The sequence below is a fragment of the Callorhinus ursinus genome, unplaced genomic scaffold (genome assembly GCF_003265705.2).
Source record: "Callorhinus ursinus isolate GAN/ISIS: 27379988/994484 unplaced genomic scaffold, GSC_fseal_2.0 scaffold30, whole genome shotgun sequence".
NCBI classification, from domain to species: domain Eukaryota; kingdom Metazoa; phylum Chordata; class Mammalia; order Carnivora; family Otariidae; genus Callorhinus; species Callorhinus ursinus.
In genome coordinates this window covers 6906281-6928459 of record NW_027397092.1, presented here as the reverse complement: position 1 = coordinate 6928459, position 22179 = coordinate 6906281, and positions in this window count along the sequence as shown.

The following is a 22179-nucleotide window of genomic DNA, read 5'->3' as shown; positions in this document are numbered from 1 at the left end:
AAAGGTTGCAATCAACAGGGCTCTACTGAGACAAATTTAATTACATTGCCAAAAAAATCAAAGAACAAGAAATAATTTAAAAAGCAGCAAAAGAGAAGAGTAACAAACAAGGTAACGGCCCATAAGAATTGGTGGATTTTTCAAATTTTCAGGTCAGGGGAAAATGGAACAACAAATTCAAGTATTGAAAGAAAACATATGTGAAGCAAGAAACCTATACCCAGTGAAGTTGTCCTTCACACATAAAGGAGGAATAAAGACATTTCCAAACAAACTTGAGACCTGCCTTAGAAGAACTGGAAAAACGATTTGAGTAGAAATCAGTAACATCATATAAATAGAAGTTTGCATAAAACTCACTGGTAATGGTAAATATATAGTCAGAGTTAGTGGGTATATAACCCGCTCAGTGGGTTATGTGTCTGACTCTTGGTTTCTGCACAGCTCATGATCTCATGGGTCATGGGATTGAGCCTCATGTTGGGCTCTGCTCTTAGCGGACACTGCTTGAAGATTCTCTGCCCCTCCCCCTCACGCTCTTTGTCTAAAATAAATCTTTAAAAAAATCACTACAATAATCTATTGTGAGTTACACAACAACAACAAAAAATGGGGAAATTGTACCATCAGTAATCTAAAAGGTGTGGAGCAAAAGGAGTCAAAGTTTAAGAACTATATTGAAGTTATCACTTTAAAATAGAGCATTATAATTTTAAGTTATTTTATGTAAACCTCATGATAAACACAAGAGAAAATCTGGTAGCAATTTCACAAAGGAACACGATGAAGTAGTGAAAGTATACTGATGTGAAAAGACATCAAAACACAAAATGTTCCCCGCTTTTTATCTGCTGCCTTAATGGATGTACAAAACAATAATTACTACATAGATGAAATTTTCAATCCAAAGACAGAATGGATAAGAAAACAATATGCAATGCTCTTCTGCCTAAAGAAACTCCATTTAGCCTTAAAGATACACAAGGACAGAGAGTAAAAAGATGGAAAAAGCAACAAAGCAGGGGTAGCAACACTCACACAAATAGATTTTAAACTAAAAATGATAAAAAGAAACAAAGAATATCATTATATAATGATAAAGGGTTCAGTCCATAAAGATATAACAATTGTAAATATCTGTGCACCCAAAATTGGAACAACCTAAATCTATACAGCAAAAAACTAACAGAGCTAAAAGGAGAAATAAAGTCCCCTACTGTTATCATATTGCTATTTAACACCCACTCTCAACAATGGAGAGACCGTCCAGATAGAGAATTAGTAATAAAGAGATTTGAACACTGTAGACCAAATGGACCTAACAAATATAATACCCCTCCAAGCCCCTACTCAAAGTCAGAAACTTTTAATAAGCAGAAACGGCATAAAAGGAAGATGTAACTGCCAATTCATAAAAGTGATAATTCTGTTTGCATTTCTTATGGTTAGTGCAAACAGGTACTAAAGCAGGTCTCTCATAAAAGTTCAGTGGCATAAAGCAAACTTCTTGGTAGTGTGGATGATACCTGCATACATAACAGTCTGACAACAGAACACACTTCCCTTTCAAGCACACGTGAAACTAGAAATCAACAATAAGAGAATTGGAAAATTCACAACTACATGGAAATTAAACAACATTCTCCTGAACAGCCAATGGATCGAAGAAGGTAAAAGGGAAATAAAGTTTCCTTAGACACCAAAAAAAACAAAAACAAAAACAAAAAACCCCCCCAAAAACAGAGTAACAACATACAACTACTTAGAACAAGCAGAAGAAGCATTCCTAAGATGGAAGTTTACAGCAACAAAGGCCTACGTTAGGAAGGAAGACCCCACATAACCTAATTCTACGCCCTAAGGAACTGGGAAAAAAAGGCACAAACCAAACCCAACGGAAGCACGAGGAAGGGGGGGATAAAAAACTAAAGCAGATATAAATGAAACAGAGAACAGGAAAGCAGTAGAAAAGAGGAACCAAACTAAGTTTGAACAAATAAAATTGCATACCTCTAGCTAGACTCCCAAGGAAAAGTTAGACTATCCAAATCAACATGCCACAAACAATTAGACTACTATGAACTATAGACCAACAAACTGGACAACCAAGAACAAATGAAAAAATTCTTTGAAACATACAAAATACCAAGAATGAATAGAAAAATAAAATCTGAATATACCAATTATTGGTGAAGAAAATCAGTAATCAACACCCTCCCAAAGGAAGAAAAGCCTGGAACCAAATGGCTTCTTGGTTGAAATTTTACCAAACATTTAAAGAATTAACACTAATATTTCTGAAACTCTTAAAAAACATTGAAGAGAAGGCAATACTCTGAACTCATTTTATAAAGCCAACATTGCTCTGGTATCAAATCCATGAAAGCACACTACTAGAAATGAAAACTATAGGCCAATATCCCTGAGGAGTATAAATGCAAAAAATAAACAAATGCTAACAGAATTCAGCAGCACATTAAAAGGAACATTCACCATGATCAAGACAGGTTTATATCTGGAATACAAGGATGGCTCAGCATTTGCAAATCAATATGATACCTCACATTAAAAGAATGAAAGAAGTATACAATCTCTCAACAGACACCAATAAAGTATTTGACGATATGGAACAAATGGTCATGATACATTCTTTCTATATATAATTTTTAAGCTTTTATCTCAACATAATAAAAGCCGTGTATAACATGCACACAGTTAACATGATATTCAATAGGGAAAAGGCAAAAGGATGCCCACCCTTGCCACTTTGATACAACACAGGCGTGCCTGAGGTCATTGCACTTTATTGTGCTTTGCAGATGTTGGAATTTTTACAAATTGAAGGTTTCTTGCAATCTGGCACTAAGCCACTCTATCAGTGTCATTTTTCCAACAGCATTTGCTTGCTTTGTGTCTCTGTATCACATTTTGGTAATCGTTGCAATATTGCAAACTTTTTCATTATTTTTGTCATGGTGATCTGTGATCAGTGACTGTAACTTGCTGGAAACTCAGATTAAGTTTATTGGCATTATTTAGCATAAAGTGTTTTATTTTATTTTATTATGTTATGTTAGTCACCGTACATCATTAGTCTCTGATGTGGTGATCCACAATTCATTGTTTTCATATAACACCCAGGGCTCCATGCAGTATGTGTCCTCCTTAATACCCATCCCCTCCCCTCTAAAACCCTCAGTTTGTTTCTCAGAGTCCATAGTCTTTCATGGTTCATCTCCCCCTCCAATTTCCGCCCCCCTTTATTTTTCCCTTCCTTCTCCGAATGTCCTCCTGCTATTCCTTATGTTCCACAAATAAGTGAAACCATATGATAATTGACTTTCTCTGCTTGACTTATTTCACTTAGCATCATCTCCTCCAGTCCCATCCATGCTGATGTAAAAGTTGGGTATTCATCCTTTCTGATGGCTGAGTCATATTCCATTGTATATATGGACCACATCTTCTTTATCCATTCATCCGTTGAAGGGTATCTCAGCTCTTTCCACAGTTTGGCTATTGCGGACATTGCTGCTATGAACATTGGGGTGCCTATGGCCCTTCTTTTCACATCTGTGTCTTTGGGATAAATACCCAAGAGTGCAATTGCTGGGTCATAGGGTAGCTCTATTTTTACTTTTTTGAGGCACCTCCACACCGTTTTCCAAAGTGGCTGTACCAGCTTGCATTCATTCCCACCAACAGTATAAGAGGGTGCCCCTTTCTCCACAACCTCTCCAGCATTTGTTGTTTCTTGCCCTGTCAATTTTTGCCATTCTAATTCGTGTAAGGTGGTATCTCAATGTGGTTGTGATTTGAATTTCCCTGACAGCTACTGATGATGGCCATCCCGATCAAAATTCCAATGACATTTTTCAAAGTGCTGGAACAAACAATCCTAAAATCTGTATGGAATCATAAAAGACCCTGAATTGCCAAGGAAATGTTGAAAAACAAAGCTGGGGCATCACGTTGCCCGATTTCAAGCTACATTACAAAGCAATGATCACCAAAACAGCATGGTACTGGCATGTAAACAGATAAATAGACCAATGGAACAGAATAGAGAGCCCAGATATGAACCCTCAACTCTATGGTCAAATAATCTTGGACAAAGCAGGAAAAAAATATGCAATGGAATAAAGAAAGTCTCTTCAATAAATGTTTCTGGGAAAATTGGACAGCTATATATAGAACGAAACTTGACCATTCTCTAACACCATACACAAAGATAAACTCAAAATGGATAAAAGACCTCAATGTGAGACAGGAATCCATTTAAATCCTAGAGGAGAACATAGGCAGTAGCCTCTTTGACATCGGCCACAGCAACTTCTTTCAAGATACATCTCCAAAAGCTAGTGAAACAGTAGCAAAAATGAACTTTTGGGACTTCATCAAGATAAAAACCTTCTGCACAGCAAAGGAAACAGTCAACAAAACAACAAGGCAACCCACAGAATGGGAGAAGATATTTGCAAATGACACTTCAGATAAAGGGCTGGTATCCAAGATCTATAAAGAACTCCTCAAACTCAACACCCAAAAAACAAATAAGTCAAGAAATGGGCAGAAGACATGAACAGACAATGAAGAAGACATACAAATGGCTAACAGACACATAAAGTGTTTTTTTTTTTATCAAGCTATGTACTTTTTAGGCATAATGCTACTGCACATTTAATAGACATCAGTATATTGTAAACCTAACTTTAAAACAGAAAAGATTTATTTATTTACTTATTTATTTGAGAGTGAGTGTGTGTGAGCAGAGGAAGGGGCAGAGGGAGAGAAAATCCTCAGGCAGACTCCCCCCTGAGCAAGCCTAATGCAGGGCTTGATGCCAGGACCCTGTGATCAGAATCAGCCACTTAACAGACTAAGCCACTCAGGGGCCCCTAAACCTAACTTTTACATGCACTATGAAACTAAACTTCATTGGACTTGCTTTACTGTGATACTTGCTTTATTGTGATGGTCTGAAACTAAACTCACAGTATCTCTGATAGGCCTGTTTTCTAATTCTTAGCAACAGCAATTAGGCAAAGAAGAAATAAAATGTATCCAAATTGGAAAGAAAAGTAAAACTATTACTACTTGCGTGTAATGTAATACCACATATATGAAACCCTAAATACTCCACCAACAACTATTACAAATAACAGATGAATAGGTGAATGATATAAACTCAATGCACAAAAATCTGCTGCATTTCTGTACACTCCTAAAACACTATCAGAGAAAGAAATTGAGAAAGCAATCCCATTTTCTACTCTCTCAAAAAGAATAAAATATTAAGAAACACATTTAATCAAGGAGGTAAAAAAACATATACAATGAAAGCTTAAGCCACTGGTGAAAGAAACTGAAGATGACAAAAATAAATGGAAAACTGTTCTGTGCTCATGGATTAGAAGAATTAATATGGTTAAAGTGTCCATATTAGCCAAAGCAACGCAGAGATTCAATGAAGTCCCTATCAAAATTCCAGTGGCATTTTTCACAGAAAAAAAATATCCTAAGCATTGTTAGGAATTAGACAAGGTATCAAATTGGCGATCTTGAAAAAGAACAAAGCTGGAGGCATCACGCTCCTTGATTTCAAACTATATTGCAAAGCTATACTAATCAAAACAGTATGGTATTGGCATAAAGAGAGACCCATATCAAAGGAACAGAATGGAGAGCTTACAAATAAACCCGCATATATATGGTCGATTCATTCATGACAGAGGTAAGAACACACAATGGGGAAAATTCAATCTGTTCCACAAATGGTGTTAGGAAAACTGGATAGTCACCTGCAACAGAATAAAAATGGATGACGATCTTACACAAAACACAAGCATCAATTCAAAATGGATGCAGACTTGAAGGTAAGATCAGAAATAGTACTCGTAGAAGACAATGTGGGTGGGCAGCTGCTTCCCATAGCTGTCAGCAAAGATATTTCAGTTGGGGCAACAATAGCAGACAGAAACAAGTGGGACTACATCAAACAAAAAAGTTCTGTACACCAAAGCAAATACCCAACAAAACAAAAGTAGCCTACTAACTGGGGAAAATACTTGTGAAATACGTACCTGGTAAGAGGTTAATATCCAAAATATATAAAGAACTCACGTGAAGCTGTCGCAAACAAGAAGCCACTAATTGAGAAATGACCAAAGGATCTCAACTGGCCTTTTTTCCAAGCAGACAGAGATGGTCAGCAGTACATAAAGGGTGATCCACATCACTAGTCATCAGGAAATTGCAAGTCATAACTACAGTGTTATCACCTCACACCTCTGAGGAAAGTTATTGTCAAAAAGACAAGAAATATCAAGGCTAAGCAGAAAAGGAAACTCTAGGGGCACCTGTATGGCTCATTAAGCTTCTGCCTTCGGCTCAGGTCATGATCCCGGGGTCCTGGGATCGAGCTCCGCATCGGGCTCCCTGCTCAGTGGGACGCCTGCTTCTCCCTCTCCCACTCCCCCTGCTTGTGTTCCCTCTCTCGCTGTGTCTCTCTCTGCCAAATAAGTAAATAGAATCTTTAAAAAAAAATAAAGCCTACAGAGAACAGACTGATAGTTGCCAGAGGTGGGGGTGAGGGAAACGGAATAAAAGAGTTAAGATAAACAGACGTGGAGTTATCAAATAAATGGTGGAGATGTAATGTACCTCAGGCGGGCGTATAGTTAACACTATATCGGATATTTGAAAGTTCCCAAGACAGTCGATTTTAAAAGTTTTCATCAGAAGGAAAACATTTTAACTATATGGTGATTCAGATTAACTAGAATTATCATGGTCATTTCTCTATATATACAAATAATCATATGAGCTTTAGGTATACAGCATAAATGTTGTATGTCCATTCTATGTAAGTTAAAAAACAGTTTTGAAAGCTATCTATAATAAGGTATCAGATTTAAAACAGTTCTTGCATTGGCATACGCATCTAGAAAAGCATTAATCTCCGCATTATAAAAATAAGGACATGTGAGAAAATTATAATATGCAAAGCAATTTTTTTCTTAAAATCACTCTAAAAAATTCATTAGTCATTTCCTTGGTTTCAGTTATTTAGATACATTTAGGATGAAATGAAAAGAATAAATATATTGTTTGGCTTTAACAATAAATACACTCTTCAGTAAACACCTCATTCATGTTGGAGTTCCTATTTTTAACTGTCATTCACATGTATAATTATGAACGAAATTCATGTTCTGTATCTTCATTCACATTACAAATTTTTACTATCAAGGTAGCATTTCCAGGCAGGCTTTCCATAACATTTACCTATCAATTCAATGTAGCATTAGTGTATCAGGGCAAACCTTCACAAATTGGATGTAGTTATGGTAATAAACAAAGAAGGGACATTTGATTTCCACTCCGTCCTAACAAGCAAAAATTTGAACTAAAAAAGCAACAGCTCTTCTTAGTTCTGTGAAAGGAGTAAGAAAGCAAATTCCTCCCAAACTTTGTGGGACAGGAAGGGGACTATAGACCATCACCATCTACCTAAGTATAAATCCATTAGCATAAATGTATGTGGCCACCAGTAGAGAGGGTAGGAAAACCTGAACTCTAATTGACAAATTTCTGGAGGCTTAGTGTGTGATGAGCCTGTGAGATAAACAACAGTCCCCACTGAGCACAGAGCCCAAAGCAGGGCTTGATCTCAAGACCCTGACATCATGATCTGAGCTGAAACCAAGAGTCGGATGCTTAACTGACTAAGCCACCCAGGCGCCCTAGTGTGTGATTACACAGTATGCCATAACAGATGGGTAATGTAACCAGAGATTTGGAAATTTCAAGAACAAAAGATAATAACTCGAGAATGAGAAAGATAGGTGACTTATAGGGCTAATTCAGTATCCCTGGCAACTGATCAGTTATGTCCATGCTGCTCAACTACCAGGAGAGAAATAAATGAGGCTAGAAAAGGCCTTTTCAGCCTTTGTCTGAACTGATTTTTTTTTTCTATTTATAGCTGATCTAAAACATAAACACAAAATTCTTAATAAAAATGCCACAAAGTAATAACCCTGCTGTAAATATTTACATACCACACAATACAGTGTTTAGATGCACTCAGTGGAAAAGGTGTGCCCATTCTACTCCTGAAGAACTGACCATAAAATTTTGATTTTTCATTGTTCATGGATCTGGGGTTTGTACATATTTTGATTTTTAACATCTTTTCATATCTTTGCTTTCCCTATCCTTTAACACCCCCACCCCAAATCATAAATCCAAAATTTTACATTACCCTTAGACTGATTAAGGAACCAAGTTTTTTTCATTTTTATTGGTATTCTGAGGTACCTCCTTAAGCATATGTTTCATGGTTGCTAACTCAGTTTCTTGAAGAAATAACCTGAGAATGATCAACATAGTGGAAAATGTGAATCACTTCTGAGAAGGAAAAAGGTTTTCTACTTTTAAGACCCTTCAGAGATTATCTCAGAAGATAATGTAAGTAAGCGGGAGTATGTGAGGAGCATACATGAGGGCATGGGAAACATGCCTCCCCTTGTGAAGGAAAAGCCTTCCTTTCTAGTACATGGAAGATGCAAACTGTCAGCAGAAACATTCCCCACTCCGTGTTTGTGGCAGCAGAATGAAAACAGGCCAGCATTAGTATGTTGGAGTTATGGTCTCCATGCATCTGGGATATATTTCAGAAAGTGGATAATCAGAAGGTGAGGCCTGGACACAGCTATCAATCCCCTGTTTGCTGTGTAGGCACTGGCCACACTGATTTTAAATCCGGGCAGGTAAGCAGGGTACAGAGTGGGTGCTGACTAAAACCACCTGAAGCTGCTCCAGGGAAGAAATCTCCTGACAGAAGAAGAAAGGTTCTTGCTCTGTCTACCTTCACCTTTTAATTCCTCCCCTTTTTATTGGCACCTGAGACAAAAAAAGTAAAATTACTCTAAACTGTTCTCCATTTGTTTGTATCTAAAAGACTTACATAGGGACACCACGATCTTTGAGAACCCTTCTAAAACAAGAATTACAGACAAACACATGATTAATTTTATAAGGATGAGGAACAAACAGAACATCTACAATATATTTTATAAAGATGAATTAGAGGAATAACGATTTTTCCTTCTTTGACATAGTTGTAGTAAGGAACAGGATGAACATTTACAAAAATGCTTACTGGTATTTCCAGTAAGATTTAAGAAGCTAAACATGGTGCAATTCCACTGGAAGGTCATGTTAAGAGAACATAAAGATTATTTAGTAAAAAAAAAAACAACATAATTGACAGGGTTCTGGGGTGGCACAGTCAGTTAGGCACCCGGCTTTTGATTTTGACTCAGGTTGTGATCTCAGGGTCATGAGATCATCACCCATGTGGGGCTCCATGTTCAGTGTGGAGTCTCCTTGAGATTCCTTCTCCCTCTGCCCCTCCCCCTCATACTAAAATTAAAAAGTCTTAAAAAATAAATGACTAATTTAAAATGTACAGAAGTTTAAACATGTTATCAGATTCTGCAGAATAATTAAAAGTCAGAATCAAATATTTTGATATACAGAGGAATGAAAAGTAATAAATGGCAAGAAACCTATAGAAGAGACCTAATATATTCAATATAGATCTTCACAAAGATGCATTTCATAGGCTTGGGAATAAAAATACAGTTTTTTCATTTATACTGAACTTGTAATTAACTGCTGTTATCCCTAACTGACATGTGATCTAGTGACTCTTCTTTGAGGAGAATCTTCAAGAATGATATAAAACACAAGGGACTTTTAGTCATGTTTTGGAATCCTACTTCAAAAGCTTCAAACATCAAAAAAGACAGCTATAAACTTTAAGTTGTTGATTCACAATATGGTCAATATGTTGTTCATTACTATGGTACAGGCTTCACTGCTACATACGGTAGCTTTAATATTTTCTGCGGCCTGATAGGCAATTACTGTAGGGATGCTCTCCTGGTTTAGATCTTGAACAGGTAATATGATCCACCCCACTTCCTTAGCTAATACTCACATGCTCAGCCACTCTCTATCAAACTGGGGTCTGTATTAGGGTGTCCAAGTCCAAACACCTTGGAAGATTCATTCACATACTGAGCCAGAAGAAAACCAAACCCACAGCCTGCTTTCTAGAGTCAAAATCCCCAGCTCAATCTCCTCCTGCCCACTTTATGAGTCCTCCTTTGAGGCCAATAATAACCTTACCTGCCTATAAACTTTGAGCCACTGAGAGCTAATTCAATGAAGTTCCTTGACTTCTATTTTGGAGACAGAGATTTTAGTCTTTGTTTTTGCATCTGTAATATGTTCTAGCCTGAGCTTGGGCTTGTACTTTTCCATGAGATCTCCCTTAGCTTAAAATCACTCTTTGTGTTTCAGCAGATTTGAGTTCAATCTCTCACTCCTATTGCAACAGTCTTAAATAAAATTCTCTCGCCCTTTCAACAAGTGTCTATTACAATTTTTCTTTCACAGAAAAATTTGAGGAAGTTGATCTCCCTTTTCCAAGGTGAATAGACAACACCCAAAGATAAAATTTCTACACCAAAAAATACTTGGCACCTGATGGTAATGAGTGACAGGCTCTCCCCAGGTTCCCTCTGAATACACCACACACAGTTCTAAGTATTTATGTGCCTAACATAGGACCACTGAAATATATGAAGTAAATATTTACAGACTTAAGAGAAATGTATAGCAATATAATAATAGGAGGGGGCTTTAATAGCCCTCTTCTATCAATGAATAGATCATCCAGACAGAAAATCAGTAAGAAAACATTGGCCTTAAAAGGACATGTGAGGGGGCACCTGGGTAGCTCAGTCATTAAGTGTCTGCTTTCGGCTCAGGTCATGATCCCAGGGTCCTGGGATCGAGCCCCACATGGGGTTCCCTGCTCAGCGGGAAGCCCGCTTCTCCCTCTCCCACTCCCCCTGCTTGTGTTCTCTCTCTCACTGTGTCTCTCTTTGTCAAATAAATAAATAAAACCTTTAAAAAATAAATAAATAAAAATAAAAGGACATGTGAGAAGAGATGGACTTTACAGTTATATAGAAAACAGTCCATCCAAAAGCAACAGATACACAGTCTTAACTGTACACAAAATACTCTCCAGGATAGATCTTATGTTAGGCAACAAAACAAGTCTTAAAAATTTTAAGTGGAATGAAATCCTATCAAGCATCTTTTCTGCTCACAGTGGTATGAAACTAGAAATGAAGTAGAAGAGGAAACTGGAGGACTGATGAATATGTAGAGATTCAACAACATGCGCTACAACGAGTGGCTCAATGAAGAAATCAAAAGAGAAATCAAAGTAACGGAAATGGATGAAAAGGGAAATACAACACAGCAAAATTTACAGAGACAGCCCATGCAGTTCTAATGGGGAAGTGCACAGTAATGAATGCCTACGTTCATGAAGAAAAACCTCCAGCAACCTAACTTTATACATCAAGGAACTACAGAAAGAACAAACAAAGCCCACGTTTAGTAGATATAAGGAAATAACAAAGGCCAGAATGCAGATAAATAAAATAGACACTTGCTGCCTGCTGACTAAGAAGACAAAAAGATCAGTGAAACTAAGCTGGTTCTTCAGAAAGATAACAAAATTGACAAAACTTGAGCTAGAATCACCAAGACAGTAAAATACATAAGTTTAACCAAGGATGTGAAAAACCTGTACAATGAATGCTGTGAGATGTTGATGACATTGAGTAAGGCACAAATAAATGGAAAGAGATAATTAGAATAATTAAAATGGTTGAAGTGTCCATACAACCCAAAGCAGTCTGTAGATTCTGAACAATCCCTATCAACATTCCCATGTCATTTCTCACATAGAACCAATAACCCTAAAATTTGTATGTAACCACGTAAGACTTTGAAAGGCCAAAGCAATCTCAAGAAAGAACACATCTGAAAGCATCGTGCTCCACTTTTTTCAGGCAAATGTAAATGGTCTCCTAGAGGTTGTGTAAAGGCAAACTGAAGCCCTCCCCATTTGTCTCCTGCACAGAGAAGAAGTAAATTCTCAAGTTCAATGGACATGATTGCCTTCTCTCTTCCATCCCGGACCTCAAACCTAGAGACAACTGTAGTGTTGCTGGCATCTTCTTGAAAGATTGTTCTGTTCACTTGGTCAGCAGGCTGGTTTTAATTCTAACTTTTAATTTAAAGCTCATTCATGTCAATGGCTGCACTGAGTATACTAGATATATGTGTGTCTGTGTTTCTGTATTTGTGTGTATACGTATGTTAACATAACCAACATTATTGATTAATCAGGGTTCTCCAGAGGAAGAAAACCAACAGGAGGGGAGTGTGTGTATGTATGTGGAAAAGAATATATAGAATATGTATACTTATATCATTTATATATTATAAAATTATATTTATATATATTAAAATATGAAAATATATTAATAAAAATATATAAATTTATATACATATATTTTATATATTTTATATATATTATATATATTGAAAGGAAACATAGATGCCTAATCATATGGACTAATATCTTTCCCTCTCTTCTCCAGTACTTTTCCATGAGATCTCCCTTAGTGAGATCTCCCTTAGCTTAAAATTGCTCTTTGTGTTTCAGCAGATTTGAGTTCAATCTCTCACTCCTATTGCAATAGTCTTGAATAAAATTCTCTCGCCCTTTCAACAAGTGTCTATTAAAATTTTTCTTTCACAGAAAAAAAAAGTTTCAAACAAACATGGCCATGTATGGGAATATGAGTTGACTAGCACTATTGTATATGATTGTTAGACACGGTCCCTTCACGTTCAGTTGACTTTGAAGATTATATATTTATGGTAATAGCAATCTATCTGTTAAATAATTTTTTGCAATGGGACTTTGTCCTACTGCTTTTAAGTAAGAGAAAGTGGATCAAAGAGCCTATTTAGATTAGAATTTGGCAAGTTGAATGAGTTGCAAATAGGTAAGAGCAGTAGAGTTTAAGAGTATGGGCAAATTGTTTTGGAGTCATGAAGCATGGATTCTAGGTAAAGCAAGGAAGAGAGTGAAAAATATAACATCCACACAACTATGACATTTTATAAATACCTATTCGGAATGAATTCAGCAGTTGACTGCTGAGAGATACACTGATTAAAAGCAAATATGCAAATAAAAATACTAGGATTAAAAAAAACCCAGAATGTTCTTTTTAATTGATTTGGGGAAAATATTTGATATACTTCAGTCTTATTTATGAGCAAACTCTTCATGAATAGAAGGTAGCTCGCTCATCCAGGACAGAAGTTATCAATAATTAAAGCAAATTTAAAAGTGTTTTTGCATGACAGTTAAAAATAAGACAGGACTGTCAGTTAACAACTTTTTCCTGCAGTTTCTGCCCATACCAGGACCAAGAAAAATAAATTATATATTGGGTTGTAATGGAAGAGACAAACAATTGCCAGTAAGATCAATGTGATAGAGCAACAGCAAGAGAGGGAAAAGGTAGATGACTAAAGGTATGAATTTCAGAGGATCCTGATATTTGTGGCTCTTTTTTTGTTTTTTTCACAACAAAGTGGTTAACTGTTAATAAGTTACAATGGAAAGAAAAAGGAAATTTTCTCTTCTTGGTACCAAAAGACCTGGTATGTAATGAAAAAGACATGTATTTGAAGAGCTAAAAGGAAAAGGAGTCATCAAGAATCAGGATGCCGTTAATTAGTGACATAATAGAAGTTTCTTTATTGTAAGGGGGGCACCTGCGTGACTCAGTCTGTTAAGCAGCCAGCTCTTGATTTTGGCTCAGGTCCTGAACTTAGGATCCACAGATCAAGCAGAGCTGGGCTCTGCACTCAGTGGGGAGTCAGCTTGAGATCCTCTCCCTCTGCCCTGCCCTCCACTCATGCATGTGCTCTCTCCCCTGCTAAAATAAATAAATCTTAAAGTTTCCTTATTGTAAAATATCGTAAGTAATTGTAGGAGGACCTAAGAGTTAGGAAGCTTAGAGAATTATGTAGGTAAAAAGGAATAATAGATTTAGGGAGATAAAAATAACCTTGATCAGTAGCCAGGAAATGTTACGCCTTGGGCTTTGATGAAAATAAGGGTTGAGAGCTGGATAGGGCTTGATCTTCTTTTCAAAGAGGAGGGACACTGCTTAGTAACTTGTCCACTAATACCTTCTGAGTAACTCCTAACATAAGTGTACCCTTTCAACATAGCCCAGCTTTGCCTCTTTAATATCACACACTGCTTCTCACCTTCTGTTGTTACAGTCCAGCTACACAAAAAGCTACAGGCATCTGATCTCTTTTTCCTACCTTTGACTTTTCTTTCAAACTCATTTTTAGAAAAGATTTTATTTATATGTGTGTATGTGTAAAGGGAGAGAGAGAGAGCATGCAAGAGAGAAGGACACACAGATGCTATGCTGAGCAGGGAGCCTGACACAGGACCCGGATCTCAGAACCCTGAGATTATGACCTTAACTGAAATCAAGAGTCAGATGCTTAACCAAATAAGCCACCCAGGCACCCCTCAAACTCATTTTAAATAATACTTGATTGCAAGAAAGATTAAACATCCTTTTTCTGTACCTACTCAAATTTTACCTTCAATAATGTCATTTTCTAATAGCCTGTTTACTTGTCTATGCTCCCCTTAAAACTGAAGGTATTTAAGGAGGAATTTTATCTTGGTCACCACGGTATCCCTAAAACCTCACCCCATGTCAGGGACATAGTAGATTCTCAATAAATATGTACTGAATAAATGAGACATCTAGCCATTTGAGGAATTAAGTTATAACTAAGGCACCACCTTTATTAAATGCTATTTAATTCCCAATGAAGTAGAGAATGCTAATTTCCTATTCCTATATATTGGATAGGTTCTATATGGTCCTATTTGTTTGTAAGTTAAAGTATACCATACCAAGTAATCAATATGGTAACATCCATGTAAAATTAGCCAAAGGACTCTAGATATTAATAGTCAGTACAAACTCATATCATACAAATGTGTCACTTTCATTAAATCAAATCTCTATCCCTCTTCCCATTTTAATCACTCAGTAACTTCTAGGGTTTTGACTATTCTCACCAATTTTGAGCTTATCAAAGAAAGAGTGGGTTAAGATGGTCCAGGTTAAATGACATCACCAAGATGAAGACCGAGGTCATTCCTGACTTTACCCCCACTCACAAGAACGACTGTCATCTCTTTAAGAACAAGACATCACTGAGAGAATTCTAGAACACAGGAGGTGAGGCTGAAGCACTTCCTGGCATCATAGACACCAAGGCCAACTGCATTAGGTTAAGAGAAGTGGCTACATACTGATGGCCCGACCCCTCCCCCAATGCAGCACCACCTGGAGAGGTGTGAGACTCTCTTACCTCCAGTGGGGAAAACAGCCCACAGGGATAATTACTTTGCTCCAGCACTGTACATCACTTTGTGGGTGACCCTACTCTGGTCTCATGGGGATTGTAGGGGCATCTCTCAGACTAAACCACTTCTCCAGTGCCACTGCTATGGAGAAGAGGCAAGGGCTTTTAACACCAAACACTCAGATCTGGGCACACAAAATTCATACCTGCAGTGCCCAAGAAAGAACTCTATGAACTTGCAAATGAACTTGTTCATTTGCAGAACTGAGTTACAGGTGCACTCTGAGCAGGGAACTTGGTGGGGGGCAAATCTGCCTTACTCAGATTCTCAAGTGAGAAGTTTTGCTGGTCTTAGAACCCGGTTTGCTCAGGCCCAGGGAAGGTGCTATCACAGTCCCACCCTTTGGGAAGAGTGTCTCCTAACCACATTTGGCCAGAGGGGCTGGCAGCGGCACCTGGAAACACTGCTCAAGCAGAGAGGCAGGTCAGTAGAGCTAATTGCACTCAAAACAAAACCAGTACCTACATAGTGGGGTTCCCCTGCTAACTAGACAAGGGGATTAATTCATACCCAAGACTGAGGGCAGCTCCCAAACCCCTCTTAATGGGAAAGCCTACATGGAAAAAAATGGGGGTTTCCTACAGTGGCCCCTCCATTCCAACCAGGCACAAGAACGGAGACATAGCTTTACTCTCTCTGGTAAATGTCTCGCATTTCCCTCTGACCGGTAGGGTTGACAAGTACATCAGGAAACTACATAAACCCAACCAGCAATTCCTGAGATAAGCGTCTGACAGGTAGATCCTACAGTCTGCAGAGCAAAGCCCTATTTATCTAGAGAGTTTGGGGTGCAGGGTGGATTAAAGCAACGAACAAACGGCTTTACTGACTCCACAGATGCTCCTGCTGCTCCCAGACAGGGAAACCAATTTGTAGCCCCACCCACTGATGACTTCAGCCTTCAGCCAGCACAACCAGGGAACCCAAGCAGGGTACACAGGAAGCTGTGTAGCTCATCCACCAGCCCTCCTTACAGTGGTACTTGAGTAGAGGGCATGGCCTCTGGCTTTCCCTAGCTGCAGTGCAAAACCAATGACCTCACCAGCCTGGGTAGTTCAGTTCCCACTCCACCAATTCGAACCTTCAGTCAAGGAGCTGTACAAGCCCTGGGTCTGGTCCTGCTGCCTTGTCAGGACAGGGAAGAAAATTCATAGCTCCATTTATCATTCAATACAGTACCCAGTCCTGACCATCTAGTAAGGCTGACCAGAGAATTCAGACAACCATAGACCCCATCCTACAGGCTCACTTGGGCAGGGAAACAAGTCAGCAGTACTATCTTACTGTTATCAACCAGTGCCATACCCTCCCATCCCCAACATCAGAGTTCAAGTGCCTCACCCAAAAATAGACTACAAGAGCAGACCCACCTGTCCAGGACATTATCAGCATACGTGCCCAGACACCCAAATCAACGGGCTTGTGAAGATTTATCTCGGCCAAAGCAAGCTTGTCAAGTCTGGAAGAGGAGCCGCATTAATCGAAAGCACAGGTACCTATGCAAGGAAGCAAGGAAAACAGAAAATCAGGTAAATCTGACAATAACTACTCCAATAACTGTCCCTAAAGACATGAAGATGTATGAACTGTCAGACAAAGAATTCAGGATAATCCTCTGAAGGAAGTTTGGCCAACTAGAAAAACACACAGACCACTACACAAAGTTAGGAAAAAACAGCAACCGCTAAAAAGAAAACCAGAAATCCAAGAGCTGAAAATTTTAACAAGCGAATTGAATCATTTCTTACAGAGTTTCAGAAGCAGATTTGACCATCCAGAAAAAGAATCAGTGACCTGGAGAATAAGGCCTTTCTAATTATTCGGTCAGAGTAGGAAAAAAAAAAAAATGAAAAAGCCTAAGGGTCCTATGCACTCAATGCAGAGAAATAAGAGTACATGCCTACCCTGGAGGTGTCATGGATTTGGTTCCAGACCACCACAGTTAAAAAAATATATATATATCACAATAAACCAAGTCAAGCTTTTGGCTTCTCAGTGCTTACAATTTCAGTGAATGTTCTGCTGAAGTGACTACAGTTTCTCAGTGCATACAAAAATTATGTTTATCCATACTGTCAACTATTAACTCTAATAGTATTATGTCTAGAAATACCATGTACATACCTTAATGAAAAAAGGCTTTATTGCTAAAAAGTGCTAACTATGAAATGGCCTTCGAGCGCAATCGGACGGAGCAGTTGCCTGGTCTGGAACCAAGCACGACACTTGGCACATAGTGGGTCATATGTAAATGGTCACTGAATTGAATGTATAAGATGACATCATAGTGAGATCAAATAAACTGGTAATAGACTTCCATGCCTTTAAAAAATATATACATGTACTTGAGAAGACAGAAGTCACAAGAGCTTTGAGTTCCATTAAGGTATTTGTGAAATTTAAGTTAAAACTGGAATTATATGGTTTTAACAAAGTGAATGGTAAATCAGTAAAACATATGCTAATCTTCTTTTTAAAGTTAAAGTAATTTACTCTTTTCCCTCCTGCCCCCAGTATCTCTATCTCATTCCTAATTTAGATCATTTAGTAGTAACTTCACCTCCTAATGCTCAGTACTTGTGTTCCCTGATATTTGACTGCTTGTAGGATTTTCGAGGACACTTTGCATAACACTCTAAATGAAAGATAAGCAAGGTTGTTTTATTGCCCATCTAATTCAAAATACCCATTCCCCAAATAATTTCATTCCTTTCTTGCTAGACAGGAAAAAATACTATCTTGTTTATCATTCTTTAAGACTGAAGAATGCAACTATGTTTCTTCTGGAACAACCTCTAGTAAGGCAAAATCCATTCATAATGATAAGTCTGCTTTGATGCTTTTTATTACAAATGCAAGAATACAGTCCAGTAAGAAAAGTACCTCCTTATCTTTAAGGCTAGTAACAAGTGACTCTAGACATGCTTTCGGCAAGTTACATGTGAGGTAGTGTACTGTATCAAAACACAGCTCCCTCCTTTCAGGAGCCAGCATCATAGAAACCACCAGACCTGCTGGTATCATTTTATGGTAAACAGTCTACCCTGCTGTGTTCTCCTCTGAGATGACTCACTAGAATCTCAATATAAAGTCTCTCCTTTCTCTGCTTGAACTTAACATCCATTACTACTTGTCTTCCAAAGGGCTTTAACTGAAGTAGAAATAGGTTGTAACTTTTTATTAATATCCTTAGAATTAGGTGCTTTTTGAAAATCCTAAGTAGACATACACAAGGCATCCCTTCCTATTTATTTTTATTTCAATTCAATTAACATACATTATTAGTTTGAGGTAATTTAGTTATTCATCAGTTACATATAACATAAGGACAATGTACATTTATATGCTAGAACCCTTGATAATAATTAAAAATGTTATAGAAGAGTATTTGTTAAGGGAAAACACCAACAATATATTGCCAAAAGAAAAAACGAATTACCATATATAGCATGATGCTTTGTGTTAACATAGATGTGTATATGCAGAAGAGAGACCTCAGTGTGGCGGACAGTTTTGGTTGATATGGGGAACATGGAGAATGTGGTGCCCCTCCCTTCCTAAGCTCTCTTGTTTGAGCAGGTATTACTCTCTGGGGGAACAAACAGTAATTGGCTTATTCATCCACTGAGCAACAGAAATTTCACTGCAATGTGAAATAGGTTATTAAGAAAAATAAAGATGTAATTAAACAGTTTTTTCAAGGTATCCATCTTGACATTTTTCCCTCATTAAAGTCATTTCTTGGGGCTCCGTGGTGGCTCAGTTACTTGGATGTCTGACTCTTGACTTTGGCTCAGGTCATGGTCTCTGGGTCATGAGACCAAGCCCAGTCTCACTGAGTATGGAGCTTTCTTGGGATTCTTTCTTTCCCTCTCCCCTTCTCTTCCCACGCATGTGTGCACTTAAACAAAATGAAATGAAATGAAATAAAAATATAAAATTAAAATGAAATAAAAAATTTCTTTCAACAGAGGATTCCTTGCTGAGGAACAAAGACCGTTTTTTAGCTCAACCTCATTTGATAGAAGAGTATATCGTAGCAGCAATGATTCAGTTTCTTTATATGACATACATATCGAACTAGCTTTTAAGAATTTTTTTAAAGATTTTATTTATGTATTTGTCAGCGAGAGAGCGAGCGAGAGAGAGAGAGAGTGTGTAAGCAGGGGGAGCAGCAGGCAGAGGGCGAAGCAGGCTCCCCGCTGAGCAAGGAGCCCGATGCAGGACTGGATCCCAAGACCCTGGGATCATGACCTGAGCCGAAGGCAGACGCTTAACCAACTGAGCCACCCAGGCATCCCCACAGCACTAGCTTTTAGATAATTCAGACAAGAACATTTTTAAGTTGAAACTCAGCTAGAGATGGCAAAATATTTTTGGTACTCATTTCTGTCTAGTAGAATTGATTCTCTGGGTAACATATTCTCTCCATGACCATCAGTAGCTCAAAATATGTTTTTTTAGTTACCATGATTGAGGCTGACAACAAAATGTGGCTAGTGTTCTCGGATCCTAGATGTAAACCATCATTTTAATTTGCAACACAGTTAATAAATTATTGTACTGTGTTATATCACAAGATAATTGACAAATCTGAGGTCTTTTTTTAGAACTCTAAAGGAAATTTATGTTGAATGGCATTAAGATGACCAAGCTTTTTTTTATTTTGGTTTGTTTTGTTTTAACCTAAAGCAAGCTATGATTCCCAACACAGAATCATTACAGACACACTATCCAAATGGCTTTCCCCTCTTTCCATTTCCCTCCTGTTCTCCCCATTCTGTACTGGGGGGTGGTTAACTGTTCCAGATGGAGAAGAGGGTCTCCACAGTAACCAACCAGGATATGGTTGCCTCAGGCCTAAGTTGTAAAGTTTTGAAATCAGAGAATGATGCCTTCTCAACTCTCCTGTTTTAGAGGTGCTTTGTTAGAGTAATATCTCAGAACATTAAGGAGGGCACATATTGCATGGAGCACTGGGTGTTACATGCTAACAATGAATCATGGAACACTACATCAAAAACTAATGATGTAAAGTGTGGTGACCAACATAATAAAAAAAAAAAACATTAGCCATTCATTTATAAAAGACGGGGGTAGAAAATAAGACATGAATATAATCTCCTTCACTTTATTATTGTTCATTTATCTTCTAAATGATATGAACGTATATTAATATACAAACTTCATACAGAAAAGACATGACCAAAGGATAATCTAAGGTCTTAATGCTCATTTGGACTTCTTTTCCATGTGTAACAGTATCTATAGTTAAAAAACACTGAACCATCACTCTCAACATGAAAATGTATGTTTAGAGTAGTATTATAGCTACCTGGTACTTCATGTCTTAAGCTGCATCTTTCATATATTAATATTTTTAAATTTGAAAAGTGTGGGACATAGCCAGCTAATTTTTCTTAAAAGTAGTCAGGAAATCAGTGACGCCTTGTAACATTAGAGCCTAAGATCTTTACATGGTTTTATATGCTGTTACTTGCTCTCATTTGTGGGTTGATTCCATTGTAAAGTATATGAAAGACATTTTTTCTAAGTCCGTTTTTCAACCTTGTGTTTAAACTTTCACATGTGGCCTAATTTGGGTATTATTTCCCTACCAGACATTCTGCAAGCCCTGAGTCTCACACCTGTAGGTTTAAATGCCCATTTCTGGCTTTCAACGTGGCATGCAGGAGGAAGAAGGGCAGGGTTTAGCAAGCGGCAACTTCACCACCACCCATCCACAAATTATAGCCGCATGTGCATTACTTTGTAAACCATTTTCATTTTCTTTGTGGCTTTAAAGTTTTACTGCTCTACTTTGGTAACAGAGCAAAGTTTATATAAAGTACTCTTAGGAGCATTCTATCAACACCCAGCAGTATCTGAATAATGGAGGATTCCTTGCCATGATCATCATAATATTTACCATTCACAAGCTAAGATCTTTGCAGTTTTGCTTTATTTTCAGAACTACTAAATGGAAAACACAGAAAAATTGAGTTGTTAGCTACTGAAATCTTCATCTACCCTTGAAAAAAAAAAAAGGTTAATACTGTTTTGAGTACATGAAACAGAAGATCTAAATACAAACTTTTTTCCATTGATAGTATGAAAATTACATTAATTACCAAAAAGCATTGATGGCTAACCTCATTTTCTGCCAGATTCACTCAAGCAGGCTCTCAAATTGCAGTCAGGGGGCATGCAGAGAGTGGAAGAGGGGTCTTTGGACAAGAGGGGTGGTGATTTTCCTGCGTTCCATGTTTAATAGTGAGAGGTGAGCTCAAGAGGTCCTAAAAGGGCCAGTTCTCTCTTCCTCCTTCATGCTCCTCCCTCTTCCCACCCCTGTTGAGTACGAACAATCCAGCCTTGGGCTGCAGAGACTTAAACCAAGATGTGCCAAGACATCCTAAGACAAGAGACTATGACATACACTTTGAACTCTTAGAAGTTAAATAAATATTAAAAGGCATGTATGGTAAGTACCGATTTTTTTTTTCAGTCCAGAAATCAATCAAACTGGCTAAGACTAGTCTTCATGGTTGGTTTACAACTTAAAGATGCCCACTCTAAAGGAATCCCCACTGCTGTCAAGAAACCTATCACATTCACTCAGAACACCAAGGATGTGATTCTAGTAGAGCAGCTGCAGGACCTAAAATCCCCCATGTACATTATGGGGCCCCATCCCACATCTACTGAATCAAAAACTCTATAGAGATGGGGCCATGTGAACTCATTTTCAAATTTCA